The following is a 14,751-nucleotide window of genomic DNA, read 5'->3' as shown; positions in this document are numbered from 1 at the left end:
TAAGCTTCCTCTGTCATCCTCCCCATGTTCATGGGGAAGCCTTAGGATGCTGTGGTAGTTTGAATAGGAATGGCTCCCAAACACTCCTGTGTTTGAATTCTTGGCTCACAGGGAGTGACACTACTAGGAGGTGTGGCCTTTTTAGAGTAGGTGTAGCCTTGTTGGAGGAAGTGTGTCACTGTGGGGGTAGGTTTTAAGGGATCGACTGCTCAAGCTACACCCAGTGCGGCACACAGTCTCCTTTTGCTGCCTTTGGATCAAGATGTAGAACTCTAAGCTCCTTCTCCAGCACCATGTCTGCCTGCGTGCAGCTGTGCTCCCTGCCATGACAAGAATGAACTAAATCTCTGAAACTGTAAGACAGCCCCGATTAAATGCTTTTCTTATGAGAGGTGTCATGGTCACGGTGTCTCTTCACAGCAATAAACCCTTAAGTATGACAATGTGTACAGCCTGATCTAAAGACAGATGTTTTGCCTGATTACAAACAGCCGTGCTGAGCAAGGCATTGGGAGAATGGCTGCCCCCTTCCTCCTTAGTGTCCTACACTGTACTACAAGGGCCATATTACAGGAGGCATTTTGCATGGCACCCCTTTCCATCAATAGAATGCAGTTCAAGAATGACATACGAATGATAGCCAAAGTCATTGTTAAGATTATAAAATATCTGTTTCAAATATTATCACTTTTGGCATCCTGTGTATTAAACTAATATTTCCTCCTGTGCCAAACCAGTCGTGAGGATGTCGAAACGAATCTAAATCTGGGATAGTATGAAGAAGGGTTATCTTGCTGGAGTAAATGCTGGAAATCAACACACGGTATTTTATTTTATTTTTTTGGTTGGGAGACTTTTAATGACTGCTACTATTTCCTAAGGTGTTATAGGATCATTTAGATATTACCTGATCTTGATTTAACATTGTTAAGTGGTATCTGTCTAGGAAATGTTCCATTTTAGGTAGATTTTTCCAGCTTTGTGGAATACAGGTTTTTGAAGTAAGACCTAATAAATTCCTCAGTGTCTGTTGTTTTGTCTCCCTTCTCATTTCTCATTTTGTTAATTTGCTTGCTGTCTCTGTGCCTTTTAGTTAGTTTGGCCAGGGTTTATCTATTTTTGTTGATTTTTTTTTTTTTCAAAAAAACCAGCTCTTGGTTTTGTTGATTCTTTAGATTGTTTGCTTTATTTCTAATTGATTGACTTCAGCTCCGAGTTTGACTAGTTTCTCCTATCTATCTCTCTTGGGTGTGTTTGCTTCTTTTTGTTCTAGCACTTTCAGGTGTGCTGTTAAATTGCTAGCACAGGATCTCTCCAATTTCTTCGTGAAGGCTGCAATCAGCATAGCATAGTCCTAGAAGTTCGGTTTTCCCCCTCAGTACTCAGGTAGTACTGTGTACTGTACTGCCATTTTTAAATAATGCAAATTATCTAAACTATATCAATAAACCAAAGTATAATTCCTAAGACATTCTTGGGTTCTATTTGAGAATTTCATTCATGTGCTCAAGGAAGGGATAGCTTCTTATATTTGGAAAGATTTTGACCTTGTCAAAGAGTCAAGCCAAGAATTCAATCCATCTACTATTTAATATGCACAAGAGACACTTGTTCTTTATAGGATTAGGTAATGTGTCACAAGCCATTTCCAGGCTTAGGTCTCTTTAAGAAGTCTGTCTGCAGGGAGACAGAGTGGAATGACAGTAGCTGAATAGCAATCACATCAAGGGATATACCTTTCAAAAGTGCGGCTGAAGGTGGAACCTGAAAATGCTGGAGTTTTCATACGGAGTTTGAAGGCAAGGAATGCCACCATGTACAGGTTCTCTTGGAACAGATGCTGTAAAATTTCTTGGGCTGACAGCAAGATCTCTTCTCCAGTACAACCATTCTTTTGTATCTGGGGTTTCACTGCTGACTCAAAGTGCTGTATGGTCCTCAGGTGAAGAAAGGTAAAGATCATTTTCTGCACACATGCCAAGCAGATCCAGTCTTGCTGCGTTAACTTACTCATTAATGGAACTGTCAGTTTCCCAAGAATGGTTGGGCATCCTTGGCCACTTGGAAATGAGATCAGAGACCCCCTCAGTCACGGTCACTCAAGTTGTCACTGGAAACAACTGCCCTTGGTTGGATTTACACAGCTGGTTACAAATCCATTCTCTGTCCTTTTCTGAAATCCTGAGTTGGTTCATAGTTTAGAGCCTAACTAAAAGCCAATATAAAATGCTAAAGAGTGTTCTTAGTAAATATGCTTGGTGTGACTGTTTATACTTGCTTGGCTCAGAGAGTGGCACTATTAGGGGATGTGGCCTAGTTGGAGTAGGTGTGTCACTGTAGGCGTGGGCTTAAGACCTTCACCCTAGCTGCCTGGAAGTCAGTATTCTGCTAGCAGCCTTCAGATGAAGATGTAGAACTCTCAGTTCCTCCTGCACCATGCCTGCCTGGATGCTGCCTTTCTGATAGTGGACTGAACCTCTGAACCTGTAGGCCATCCCTAATTAAATGTTGTTCTTTATAAGAATTGCTTTGGTCATGGTGTCTGTTCACAGCACTAAAACCCTAACTAAGACAGAAGTTGGTACCAGGGACTGCGGTATCGCTGTGATAGGCCTGACCATGCTGTTGTATGGCAATATGTGGATTTTGGGACTTCGGATTTGGAAAGCAGTAGAATGCTTTAAGTGGGGCTTAGTGGGCCATCCTAGTAGGAGTATGGAAGACCTTGTTGCTGAGGGCAATATTAATTGTGGAAGCCTGACCCAAAAGATTTCAGTGGAGAATTTCAATATATGGCCTACAGACTGGTTTTGTGGTGTTTTGGTGGAAAATATGACTACTTTTTTTGCTCTTGTCTGAAGAGTCTGCCTGAGGCTAAAATGAAGAGACTCAGATTAACTGCGTTGACAAAGGAAGTCTCAGAAATGCTAAGCAGAGACTTTGTTCTCTGGTTCAGTCTCCTGAAGAGCATTTTAAACGAGCATAGCAAGCTGAGAAAGGAAAAATACAAAATATATGGTCCGAGTATTAAAGGGGCACTAGGAAGTGAACTGGAGCTGAATCCTGTGTTCAAGGAGATAACAAATTAAGGGAGTGGGACTTTGGGGCAAGATCCTACCCAGCTAAATTTAGATCTAGGCATGGTGGTACACTCCTTTAATCCCCAGAGACAGGCATGCAGATCTCTGAGTTCAAGGTCAATCAGCCACAATTAGGCAGTGAAGGACTTGGGAAACAGAAAGCTATCAATAATGTACTAGAACAAGGGGATCATGTTCCAGCTCCTGCAAGCAGCAGAAATCAGCAGCTTCAGCCATGTAGCTCTGGCTTTAGAGTCCAGAATAGAAGTAACTACTAGGACAATTGATGCTGGTTAGCTGGACCTAAGAAATTAACAGTGATTAAAAAGAGACCAACATCACTGAGGTGAAATCTCTGGCAAGCATTTTCTGAGAGCACAAAGAAGCTGTGTTCTAGAGATAGCCAAGGTTGTACCTCGTGCTGCAGTTGTACTTGGTAATGTGTAAGAGTCACTCAGGTGATCCTGGCTTTGAAGGCATGAAGGTGTCATGGAGAACAGCTGAGGCTTGGCACTGTGAGAGGCATGGAAGGCCATTGGTGAAGGTACAGCCTCAGTTGTAGTTGATGGCCCAGGACTGAAGAGGCATGAAAAGGAGTTGAGGTTTGACACCATGAAGAGAGGCTATTGGTGAAGCCTTGTTGCAGCAGAAGACCCAGGCATAATGGAGATGCCAGTACCATGGGGTGATCACCAAGACAGCAGCAGTAATGGAGCAGATCAACCTGAGCTTAGAGTGCTAAGGAGAGCAGAGCCCAGTAGATCACATGTGGATCCCAGACAATGAAACAAGAAATTCTAATATTGAAGTTGCCTTGGAGACCCCAAGATGTTCAAGATGCCAGAGCTGTGCTATCTGCTAAGGATACTGCTACCAACAGGAAGTGGAACCAGCCCAGGAGAAAGAAGTTTGTTACAGTCCACAAAAATGAAGAAGGAGTTGGAGATTTGAAGACCACTTTGATATCAGACATGGAGACGCAGAGTTTGGAGTATGCCCAGCTGGTTTCCTGTCTTGCTTTGGGGATTACAGTTGAGTGATTGGATGACTCTCAGAAGAGACCTTGAACTTTGGACTTTTAACACTGATGAGACAAGCTGTCAACTGTGGGGGCTTTGGAAATTGGGCTAAATGTATATTTTGTTGTGCTATGTTTAGGTATGGCCCCCATTGACTCATATGTTTGAACAAGCCTATGGGGACCAGGGAATGGAATGTGATGGTTTGTTTATGCTTGGCTCAGGTAGTGGCACTATTAGGAGGTGTGGCCTGTTGAAGTAGGTGTGTCACTGTGAGCATGGGCTTAGGACCCTCATCCTAGCTGCCTGGAAGCCAGTCTTCTCTAGCAGCCTTCTGATGAAGATGTAGAACTTCAGCTCCTCCTGCTCCATGGCTGCCTGGATGCTGCCATGTCCCTGCCTTGATGATAATGGACTGAACCTCTGAACCTGTAAGCCAGCCCCAATTAAATGTTGTCCTTATAAGATTCGCCTTGGTCATGGAATCTGTTCACAGCACTAAAACCCTAACTAAGAAACTTGGGTAGACACTCAAAAGACTAAAGTAGGAGGATTGCTACAAATTTGAGTGCAGCCCAGTCACAAAGTAAGTTCAAGGCTAGACTGATATACATAGCAAAGCTCTATCTGTAAACAAACTAGCAAACACACACATCCCTAATGGCCAAAACACAAAAGAAAACAAAAACACAAACTCTGAAAGAGCTTTCATATCCAAAATGAGATCCTCTCCTTTAGGCTCAAACTAATGAATAGACTAATCATCTGTGTTAATGGCTTCTTTTTTAAGGTTTTAGGGTGGACTTCAGTTCTTTGTCTCATGCTAGCCTGAACTTGAAGGACTGATATCTCCTCACAGCTCAAGAAAGTAGTTATTAAGTGATCACTACCTCGATGCTTTTCTTATCGCTGTTCTAGAACAATGGAAGAAAGAAATGGTGTAAGTGGCTCACGATTTCAGAGAATTCCTGGATACAGGGGCCTTACTCAGAGCTGGTCTTCTAAGTGTTGGCACACAAAACACCAGAATATTCTCATCGGCACAAAGAAGCACACAAACAGAAGGAAAGAAATAACCTGGCCAGACAATTTATTTTCGTATAAAGGAATTGCCACAACCCAAACTAGGCTAGCAAGCAGGACACATGGCCAAGGTAGCCTCTGTCAGTTATCCCTAACTCAAGGTAGAGCTTGCCTACTCTTCATTGGCTAAATTCAACCTCACAGTCTACTCCTGATTGGATAATTTGGAAAGCAGCACAAAGGAGATGAAGAAGAGATTGCTCTGAACCATAAAGTTCAAAGAAGGCAGCCAGGCCTTTATACAAACAAAAGTTGGGAAAGATTTAAAGACTATATTACAGAAGAGTTTTATAAGGGAGATTTATGGAATATTGATCCTTGAGCTAGCCACTTTTGATACAGAAGAAATAGACATTCATAATTAATACTCCTTAGAAACATGTTGACAGACACACCTAGAGATGTATGAAAATAAAACCTACCTGATCTAACCAACTGACAATATTAACTGTTCACACTCTTCCCCAAAAGGAGAAAATATTTATATAAAACATAAAGTGCTGAAAGTTTCATTTATTTAACCTTTGAAATTGGTTCTTCCTGTATATCCCAAGCTTACCTCAACCATGTAATTCTTATTCCGCCCCAGTCCTGGGGTCACAGGTGTGTGCCTTCATGCTCTTTCAGTTATTTGATTCTTTTATATTTAGTTTTATAAAATAAGGTCTTGGACTGTAGCTCAGACTGGCCAAGAATACACTATCAATTCTAAGCAGAGATCACAGTCACAGAAATCCTCCTGCCTTCATCTCTTGAGTGTTAGGATTGGTTAGCATGAATGACCAAGCCTGGTGAGTCACTGTAGTTATCAGTGTTTGCCTTGGTTACTTTTCTATTACTGTGATAAGACACTGGGACCAAGGCAAGTTATAAAAGAAAGCATTAAATCGGGGGCTCATGGTCCTAGAAGGTGGTCGAGACCATAACCATTGCAGTGAGGAGCATGGTAACAGGCAGGTAGACATGGATCTGGAGCATTAGCTGAGAGCTTACATCTGACCCATAAGCATGAGACAGACAGACAAGACAGACAGACAGGGAACGAACTGGGAATGTCATAAGCTTTTGAAATCTCAAAGTCTACCCCCAGTGACATACCTCCTTATCTTTCCCAACTTGGGACTTAGCATTCAAATATATGAACTTATGGGGTCGGGTGGGATGAGCGATTCTCATTCGAACTACCACAGTGTTAGAACTCTTCTTGGCTTGATAGGAAGAATGAAATTTAGTTACTGATGAGATTCTATAAATTTTGATAGAGTTGTTGTCTCTCTTCCTTCCCAATCTACCCCCTGGAAATTGAAAACACCCTAAATGAGATAAGTACTGACCCCTCTCACTTAGAGGTCACCACAGCCGAGCTGCACAGTGCACACAGGATGTCACTCATTCCTTTTCCTCTCTTGGTTAAAAAAAAATGTGGATGATTTTTTATGTAAGCTGTCCTGGAACTCACTACATAGACCAGGCTGGTCCCAAATTCTTGGAGATCTTCCTCCTGAGTACGGGCATGAAGGATCCAGTGTCATTGGGTCCTTTTAATAAGAGCTGCTGTTGCCTCTGTTAAGACTCACAAAACAGACCATGCAAGGTGAAAAAAAATTCAAACTCACGATTTGACATACAGTTTTCTAGTGAATGTGTATTGATCTCACATGGCTGAAAAGCAAATCATTCAAGTCAAATCATCCTGGTTCAGGAACTTTCTAGATTTACACGAGACCCTTGCACCTTTTCTCTTTAGCTACATTTCCCAGAGTCCTTTGGTGTCAATTCTAGTTTCAGTGAATCTATAGCCCTGAATTCTTTATTTTGGCTCTTTTTGTTTTGTTTTGTTTTGTTTTGTTTTGTTTTAACCCACTTCACTTGGTTTTCAAGACGCAGTATTGGCAAATAAGACCCACAGACAACTCTTTCATGAGCTGTCAAACTTTGGTAATAACCACTGAGGCTTTTCTTACCACTCAGCAGGAGATCAAATTCCTGGCGACCATATCTGTTTTTAAACTCTTATGGACCATGTTCTACCACACTGTAGCTGGGTGTCACTCCAGCAGTGACCTCAGTCTAGAGATGCTCAGAGAACCTTCTGGGCATGGATTCCAAATTAGACTATGCTACTCAGTAGGTTTATAATGGTGGAGACATTTTTTTCTGCTCCAATATGCCTCAGTGTCCTTAAAACAGGCACGAGATGGTACCATCTTCGTAGGGTCAAACCATGTGATTGTACAAAATCATATAAAACTAATGCCATTGACAGGACCAAAGCAGTGAGATCCATCATAATATATACCCTAGTGGTACCATAGCCACCTTACTTTGTGTATACTCTCCTCATGGTTCCTTTGATGGTGACGTTGCCCAAGGATGTATTTCTTAGAATGCGCCTCCCACACTATGACTGTGTTATTAAAGTTTATGCCTTTACCTTACACTGACTTTTGATATTTTTAATAGACTTTCATCCTGAGATAAAATGTATTAATAGAGCTCCTGATACATGCTTTATATTAAAACGTTGTAGAATGCGTCTTTGTATAGAGGGTTACTCTGAGGTCCGCGTTCGGCATAATCTAAAACAATGACAGCTACTAGGCAATACGGTTTCCTCATGCACTGTGAATGCAGTCCACACTGAGGCTGACCAGAGTGCATGAGGTGCATAGGATGGTGTTTCTTGAAGAGCGTGGAGATGTTCCTACTTGGAAGGAAGTGGTCCTACTCTTAGCAAAGTGTTCAATACAATCATGAGATAATAAATTCCTAGTTATTTTAGAAGTGCATTTTTAGAATGAGTGAGAATATTAAGAACATAAAGAAAGCATTCGCTAGTATAGATGGGGATCCTCAGGGTCTCTCATGGGTAGAGAGAAGCTGCAGTGCACTAAGGCAGAGTAGAGATAGAAATGGGGAGATGTGGCTCCCCAGGACAAAGGCAGGAATTTGGGGTACTTTGTCTTCTCCATTGATGGGAAGAGTAGGAAGAAGAGAGTAGAGGGCACCAGAGTCCCCTGGGTGTGGAAAGAAGAGATATGCTCTGTTGCTGTTTTGAGAGAGAGAGGGAGAGAGAGAGAGAGAGAGAGAGAGAGAGAGAGAGAGAGAGAGAGAGAGAGATGTCTGGGCAAGAGGTCGTGACCCAGCCTGTCACCTCAGCTCTAGATACAAACTGTATGAGATGGGCTACTTTCCATCATGAGTAAGTTTTGAAGGGACACAAGCTTATGGAAACATGAGTTAAATTGCAGGTTACGAATAAGAATTGAACATGCTTGCCTGCCAGGCACTGGTGGGGTTTCGTCTATCAAGAGAGGTTACAAGTTCCCTGGGTCAATGTCCCAGACAAAAATGGCACCTATTGGAACAGACTTCCAATCCAACCAAGCTGTGATCTCATGATGTCAAAGGCCAGGAATGTGAATTAGTGTGCGGGTGAAAATAACAGCTTACTTTCACTTTCCGAGCATAAGCCAGCCAGCCCAAGGCCAGCCCTCTGCAGCTCAAAGGGACATGCGTGTGCCAGACGGATTAAACACTAAGGGAATCTGATACACTCCGGGGAGGGATTTTTCCACTACTCTCTAATCCAATGAAGCCTGGCCTGGTAAAGACAGTTGGATTGAAAGAGTGACTAAGTATGCAGAGTCCTTGGAGGGCAGAATGCAGACGGTCTACAAGGCAAAGGAATTTTGACTTCAGTCTGTCTGGATTCCTAATATCTCCTGCAGACTATTAATCATGCAAGCCAGACTCTCGAACCTCTTTGAATCGTTTTACATTCAAAAAAATCCCTCTTACCAAAACAAAGCTACAAAACCCAGCCTGGTTCTCTGAGTTAAATGACTTCAAACGATGGTTTAGAGGGAATATGTGACAGACACTGAATGTCTATTTTAATAACTTTCAAATGGACTTTAAAGGAAAAAAAAACAACACTCACCATCATATCATGAAATAAGAATTAAGAATTAGCCAAGGACTTATTGTTCATTTCCTTTCAATTCTCTATTAAAACACCAGTCACCCCAAGTTTTAGCCCTCAGGAATATGAGTGGAAACAAAAGAATTGTTTTTCTCTAAGACAATTTCTATCAAATTTTATTGAGTGAGAATTTGGCTCGGGCTTTACATGTGAACGCTACCATTTTGCATTTTAAATGTCATCTGGTTTCACGAAGCAGACTCGATAATTTATGAAGCCATGCCTACCCAGAACCCTAGTTACTGTGACTTTCTGTTCATCCATCTGCTTCTTCTCTCCCATGTCCAGTAATTCCCAGCTTTCTCTGGTTTTATTCTCTTGGTACTCAAGTTTTCTCCTTTTGTTTCCTGACATGTGTGGATAGAAATGTTTTTCTCCAAGAACTTTATCCTGGAGTGACAACTGAGGCCAAATAGAAGCTATGGATCCAGGCTGCTATCTAAATTCCAGAGCAGTCCTAACCATGCCCCGCCCCCTCTCCCCCCCCCTCTCTCCCTCTCTCCCTCTCTTCCTCCCTCCCTTTCTCCCTCTTTCCCTCTCTCTCTCCAGCCACATATAAATTCCTAGGTTTGCTTCCAACAGAAAATTTGGGAAGTGAACAAAGTCTGAGTTTTCCCCAGAAAGGAAAAGTTGAGTGTTTGCACCTCAAGGCAGGGAGGGACTTGAGACCCGTAAACTCTGGGTTGCACAAGTTAAAAGGCTAGACTGGTATGAGAGATCAAATAGTTAGCCAGGCAGGTAGAATGTGACCACCAATCTGTCACCCCAGTAGCTGCCAGCATTTCCAAAATGCCAAAAAAAAAAAAAAAAAAAAAAAACTTTAAAGCAGACCCTCTCCTGTGCTGGTTTTGTTTTGTTTGGTTTTGCTCTGTTTAGAGATTTCTTAATTTTCCCCTGAGTCTCTGAGGCAATTTGAGAGCTAAGTTTACACATCCGCAAATAGACCATGGACCAACAAACCGAAGGGTTTCACTACCACAGACCTTTCCAGATCTGATCTAGATATATCGTCTAATATGTCTCACTGGAGAATGTCCCACGATGCTTATAGCTTTTATCTTGTCTATTTTTTAAATGTTTGGAAGTCAAATAATGTTAAGAGATGCTTAACGTAGAAATTTCCAGAAGGAACAAGTCTCCAAAATCGAATTGCAAATTTGATGACCTTGAGGTGACACAGAATGTTCTCACACTGCAATAATGACATGGGGTCCTCCACGTACTCTGGCACTGGGCCAAGGTGGTCTTTCCCCGAATGGATTTGCAGGTCTGCAGAGACTGCAGATGTTGAGGTAAAAGTGATGTGGATGTTCTAATGACAGCCTTAGAACCTAGACTCACTGGGATTCAAGCCCTTGGCATTTCTGCCTGTTGTCATAAAGGCCATCATACTGCCCAGGGTGCGTGTCTCAAGTTTTAATTAGGAAAATTAAACTTATAATTTACCTACTCAATTAAATAGTAAATTTAATTAAATTTAAAATTAAATTAAAATTAATACCTTACTAGCATTGCTACTATAAACATAAATAGTGACACCTACTAAAAAGTGGGTGTGCTTTCAAAAGCAAGGTTCAGGTTTACTGTTCCTTGATACAGGTTTATCTTTGCATTTCTAATGCCTTACATGATCCAGGGCGAAGAAAGGGGCTGAAACGTGTGTCAAGGGAACAAGCTAAAAAATGAGTCAGATATTATGACTTGAAAGAGAGATGGGAAGGTGACTATTAGCTTATGAGGTGTTATCAATTTACTTCCATTATTGGATTTTATCATACACTAAAGACTGCAGAGACCCGAGTTCAAGCCAAGTGTGGTGACCACAGTCTTCAGTCCCAGCATTTGGGAGGCAGAGGCAACTGGGTCTCTGTGAGTTCGAGGCCAATCTAGGGCAGTGAGACTCTGTCTCAAAAGCCAAACACCCAGGTACAAATCCTGGCTATGCAGGGTCATTGCCAAAGTTATTTAATTTCCTAAAGGCTTGGTGTTTGCCATCTGTGAAATGGGGATAATACCTGCCCTTATAGTGCTAGTGCTGTGAGATTTTTATATAAATCAAAGACAACAATGAATCTGAAAGTGGCAGGTAAACTGAGGAAACCTACACAAAAGGACATTTGTGTCTACTCATTAGTACTGCTAATAGCAGCCTTCTAGGACTCTGGGACCTCAGCCGCCGGAGTCCTGCCAAAATGAAAACTAACACAAGCCACCACAAGTCACATGCCACATCTGCACTTACTCTTCCAAATGGGCTCCACTTTATAGTGATTATAAAATAATTCATAACATTTTGTATTCTGTCACCACCATGAGCCAACAAAGGCATGATTGCAATTTGGAAATTAGGGAGTGCTAATCTCAGAGGGAATTCTTTTATAACACACATGCATGTGTACACAGATACACACTCATGCATGCACACACATAGAAACATTGGTGTATACACACATGCATGTATACACAGATACACACTCAGGTATGCACACATTCATGCACATATACACACTTGTACATGCATGTATATACAGATACACACACACACACACACACACACACACACCATCAAGCACTCTTTTAGTACTGAAAATGATTAGGTGTGAAAACACACCCTTAAAAAGCAGAAATAGTCTTTCTTCTTTGATTAGCAAACTTTCTGTGTCTTGTACTCTGCTCCCTCCTCCTCTTCCTCTTCTTCCTACTCCTTCTCCTCCTTCTCCTTCTACTTCAATATTGTCCTCAGCTAGATTACCAAGGTACCCAAAACCAGCACATTATATAGGATTTGTCACCTACAAATGACTATAACTTCTGTTCAGTAAGTCAGTCCTGGTCATTAAATGCCCAGGGCCGTGCTAGCAAACGTGTGGGGCAAGAAACCCTTATTTTAGCATCATTTCCTCATGTTTGTCCACCCGTGTTTACTTACTAGGTCTTTACGTTCATTGTCTCTTTCAGCCTTGACAATGTCCTATTAAAGTTCAACCTTTCCTCACAAAGGAGCAGTACATGGAGGCTTGAATGATTCAGCCATTTTCCCAAAGGCATACAGTTTCCTACAGCACTGTCTGGATACAAAACCAAACCCACCTGAATCTAAACTCCATCCTCTAAGCGCTTCTCTGTGCTGCCTGTCCAGGTGGTTTTATTCCAGGAATTCTGGATGCACTGGGGTAGAAACCAGCTGCGGGAGGGAGAGCAGAGAGACTTGTGGAAACTTCTTAACCCATGTTCGGTACTCTGGGGATCACTGTAAACCTACTAACATATTTCTGAACCCATTCCTATACGTGATCCCATTATACTAGGCAGGCTGAACTATTTTATATATTCTAGAATTTAACGTAATTAATGGTGATTTAGTTCTTTCTGGGGTTGTCTGTATTTAAAAACAAAAGGTTGCATGCTATGAAACCCTAATGGTATAACCTCAGCACCGAGGCAGGCAGATGGACAAGCTGAGGTTACTGCGGGGAATGTGGTAAGGTGTCATACGTGCTAGGGTGTGACACCCTAGCCCCATACCATTCCAGCAGCCACCCGGTCTGAGCTCTCCCCAGAGCTTTGACATCATTGACGCTCCTCTCTTCACCCTTATGCTAGGTGGTGTCTATTAGAAGTCTCCCCCTCCCAGTAACAGTCATCTCTCTTATGACAGGAATTAAATATTCCTAAGAGGTTTGGCTGTCTGGATTTCTCCCCCCCACGCCCCAGTGTGTGTGTGTGTGTGTGTGTGTGTGTGTGTGTGTGTGTGTGTGTGTGTGTGTGTGTGTGTGTTAGACAGCTGGGGATTTGGGGTCTTTGACTTTGAATTCCGAGTAGGCCAACAACATTTCATTGCATACATGGTCCACTTCGTTAAATAATTATTTGTGTCTGGAGATCTTAGACTCAATTATTACACAACATACCAATAAAAATTGGGCTCAACTCTTTTGTAAGACTGATGTTAGGGGATAAGACCAAGCTCACCTTGAAAGTGTCCTCTACCACATCAAGCTCTCAAGCCCTATATGACACCAAACGCCTATAATCCCAATGTTTGGGAGGTTAAGGCAGGTGCCCATGCATGTGTGTGCACATGCACAGGCGCACACACAAACCAACAAAACACAGCAGTGCGTGTGTGTGTGTGTGTGTGTGTGTGTGTGTGTGTGTGTGTGTGTGTGTGTGTGTCCTGTATGGTTCCATTGCTTTTGCAGATTATAAAATTACTTGCTTTAAAGACTCTTGGGAGTAGCCATTTCTGCCCATCTTCTAGGTGGCCTCCGAGATTGCAGGGTCTTCTAGAGACAGTGAGCTCCAGCAAGTGTCTGACTAAGCCGCTTCAGGCATTTGTCCTTTCAGGTGTCTTGCCCTTGCCAAACAGCTCTTCCTTCCTAGCTCTGAGATAAGATGCAACACAAGAAGCCCTGGGGCTACCTGAGGCTCCTATTTTGCAAGGCTTCTCTGTATGCCTGGGGCGACTGGAGTGGGGAGAAGAAACAGAACTTTCTCACTTGGTTCCCTTTTCACCCTGAAGTCAGCTCTGATCCTGAACAGTAATTACTCCGAGTTGCTCATGAGTCCCTCTAGGACCCTTTCAGTTCTGCCCACAGCCATTTTACTTGACCCCACAGAAAGCCACAAGCATCACTAAGAGCCCACAGGTTACAGCAGCTCCTCCTCTAACAAGATCAACATAGGCCATATCTGAGACTGCAATGATAGCCTAACGCCCCTCACCCTGGCCTTTGATGAGCTTCGCCTCACTTTGAGACATAATCAACTCTGATGAGTCCTGCCACCCAAGGGCCATCACCCTCTGGTGGCATCTATTTGCCTTGTTCTTCTCCCCCAACCTCTTCACTAACAAAGACGTCCCTTGCACAGTCACCAATGTGTCATGGCCTTCATGACCTGTGGTCCTTCAGCCAGCAACATTCGGTCCTGCTAACGAGAGAACTTGGGCGGTGTAATGCCCTCTGAAACAGGTCACAAAATCTTCAAGTGACGTGAAATTTTGATGAAAAAACAAAAGGAAAGGAAGAGAGGAACCACAAAACCGCTTCCCTTCCAATTCTTGATACAGAACACAAGAGCGTCAGACTTACTAAGCAAAGTTCAGAGAAGAGCGTTCGCACCTTCTCCAGAAGAGCCAGCTGAGGCACCCGGCCCAAAGGCTGTCAAGAAAAAAAAAATGCTGATGTTCAAGACATGTGACTTGTGAGGCTCTAAGCCTCCCTTCCTGGCAGATGCCACCTCAGAGCATCCCATAGCCTGATGCTCTGAAGTCTGTGAAAGGTTAGTAGCATTAAGAAAATGGCTATGTATGCTCAAAAACACTGGTGTGATGTCGGAGTCTGTCTTCATTGCGGACTTTGGGTTCGTGGGGTTCATTTAGAAAAGGGTCTCAGTGACATGCACTCACATAGCTGTCATGGGGTCCCTGCCTTCTGTGCTCTGTCTCTTTCCCAGTAGCCTAGCCCCCCCAGATGGTTCCTGTGTGGAACTGTGAGCTGGTTTTCACGGCTCACCGTGAGTGAAATTCTATACCAGTCACAAAGGCATCGCATACTGATATTAGATGGGCTCAAGGACACGA

General features: G+C 42.9%; 1 protein-coding gene across 1 annotated transcript in view; it reads left to right on the top strand.

Moving 5' to 3' along the window:
- Nedd9 (neural precursor cell expressed, developmentally down-regulated 9) overlaps positions 1-14,751 on the top strand; it is a 115,863-nt gene that overhangs the window by 27,940 nt on the left and 73,172 nt on the right. The window lies entirely within an intron of this gene.

This window comes from Rattus rattus, chromosome 14 (genome assembly GCF_011064425.1).
Source record: "Rattus rattus isolate New Zealand chromosome 14, Rrattus_CSIRO_v1, whole genome shotgun sequence".
In the NCBI taxonomy this organism is placed as follows: domain Eukaryota; kingdom Metazoa; phylum Chordata; class Mammalia; order Rodentia; family Muridae; genus Rattus; species Rattus rattus.
Note: the sequence above shows the minus strand (reverse complement) of the source record. Positions and strands in the feature narration are given on the sequence as shown.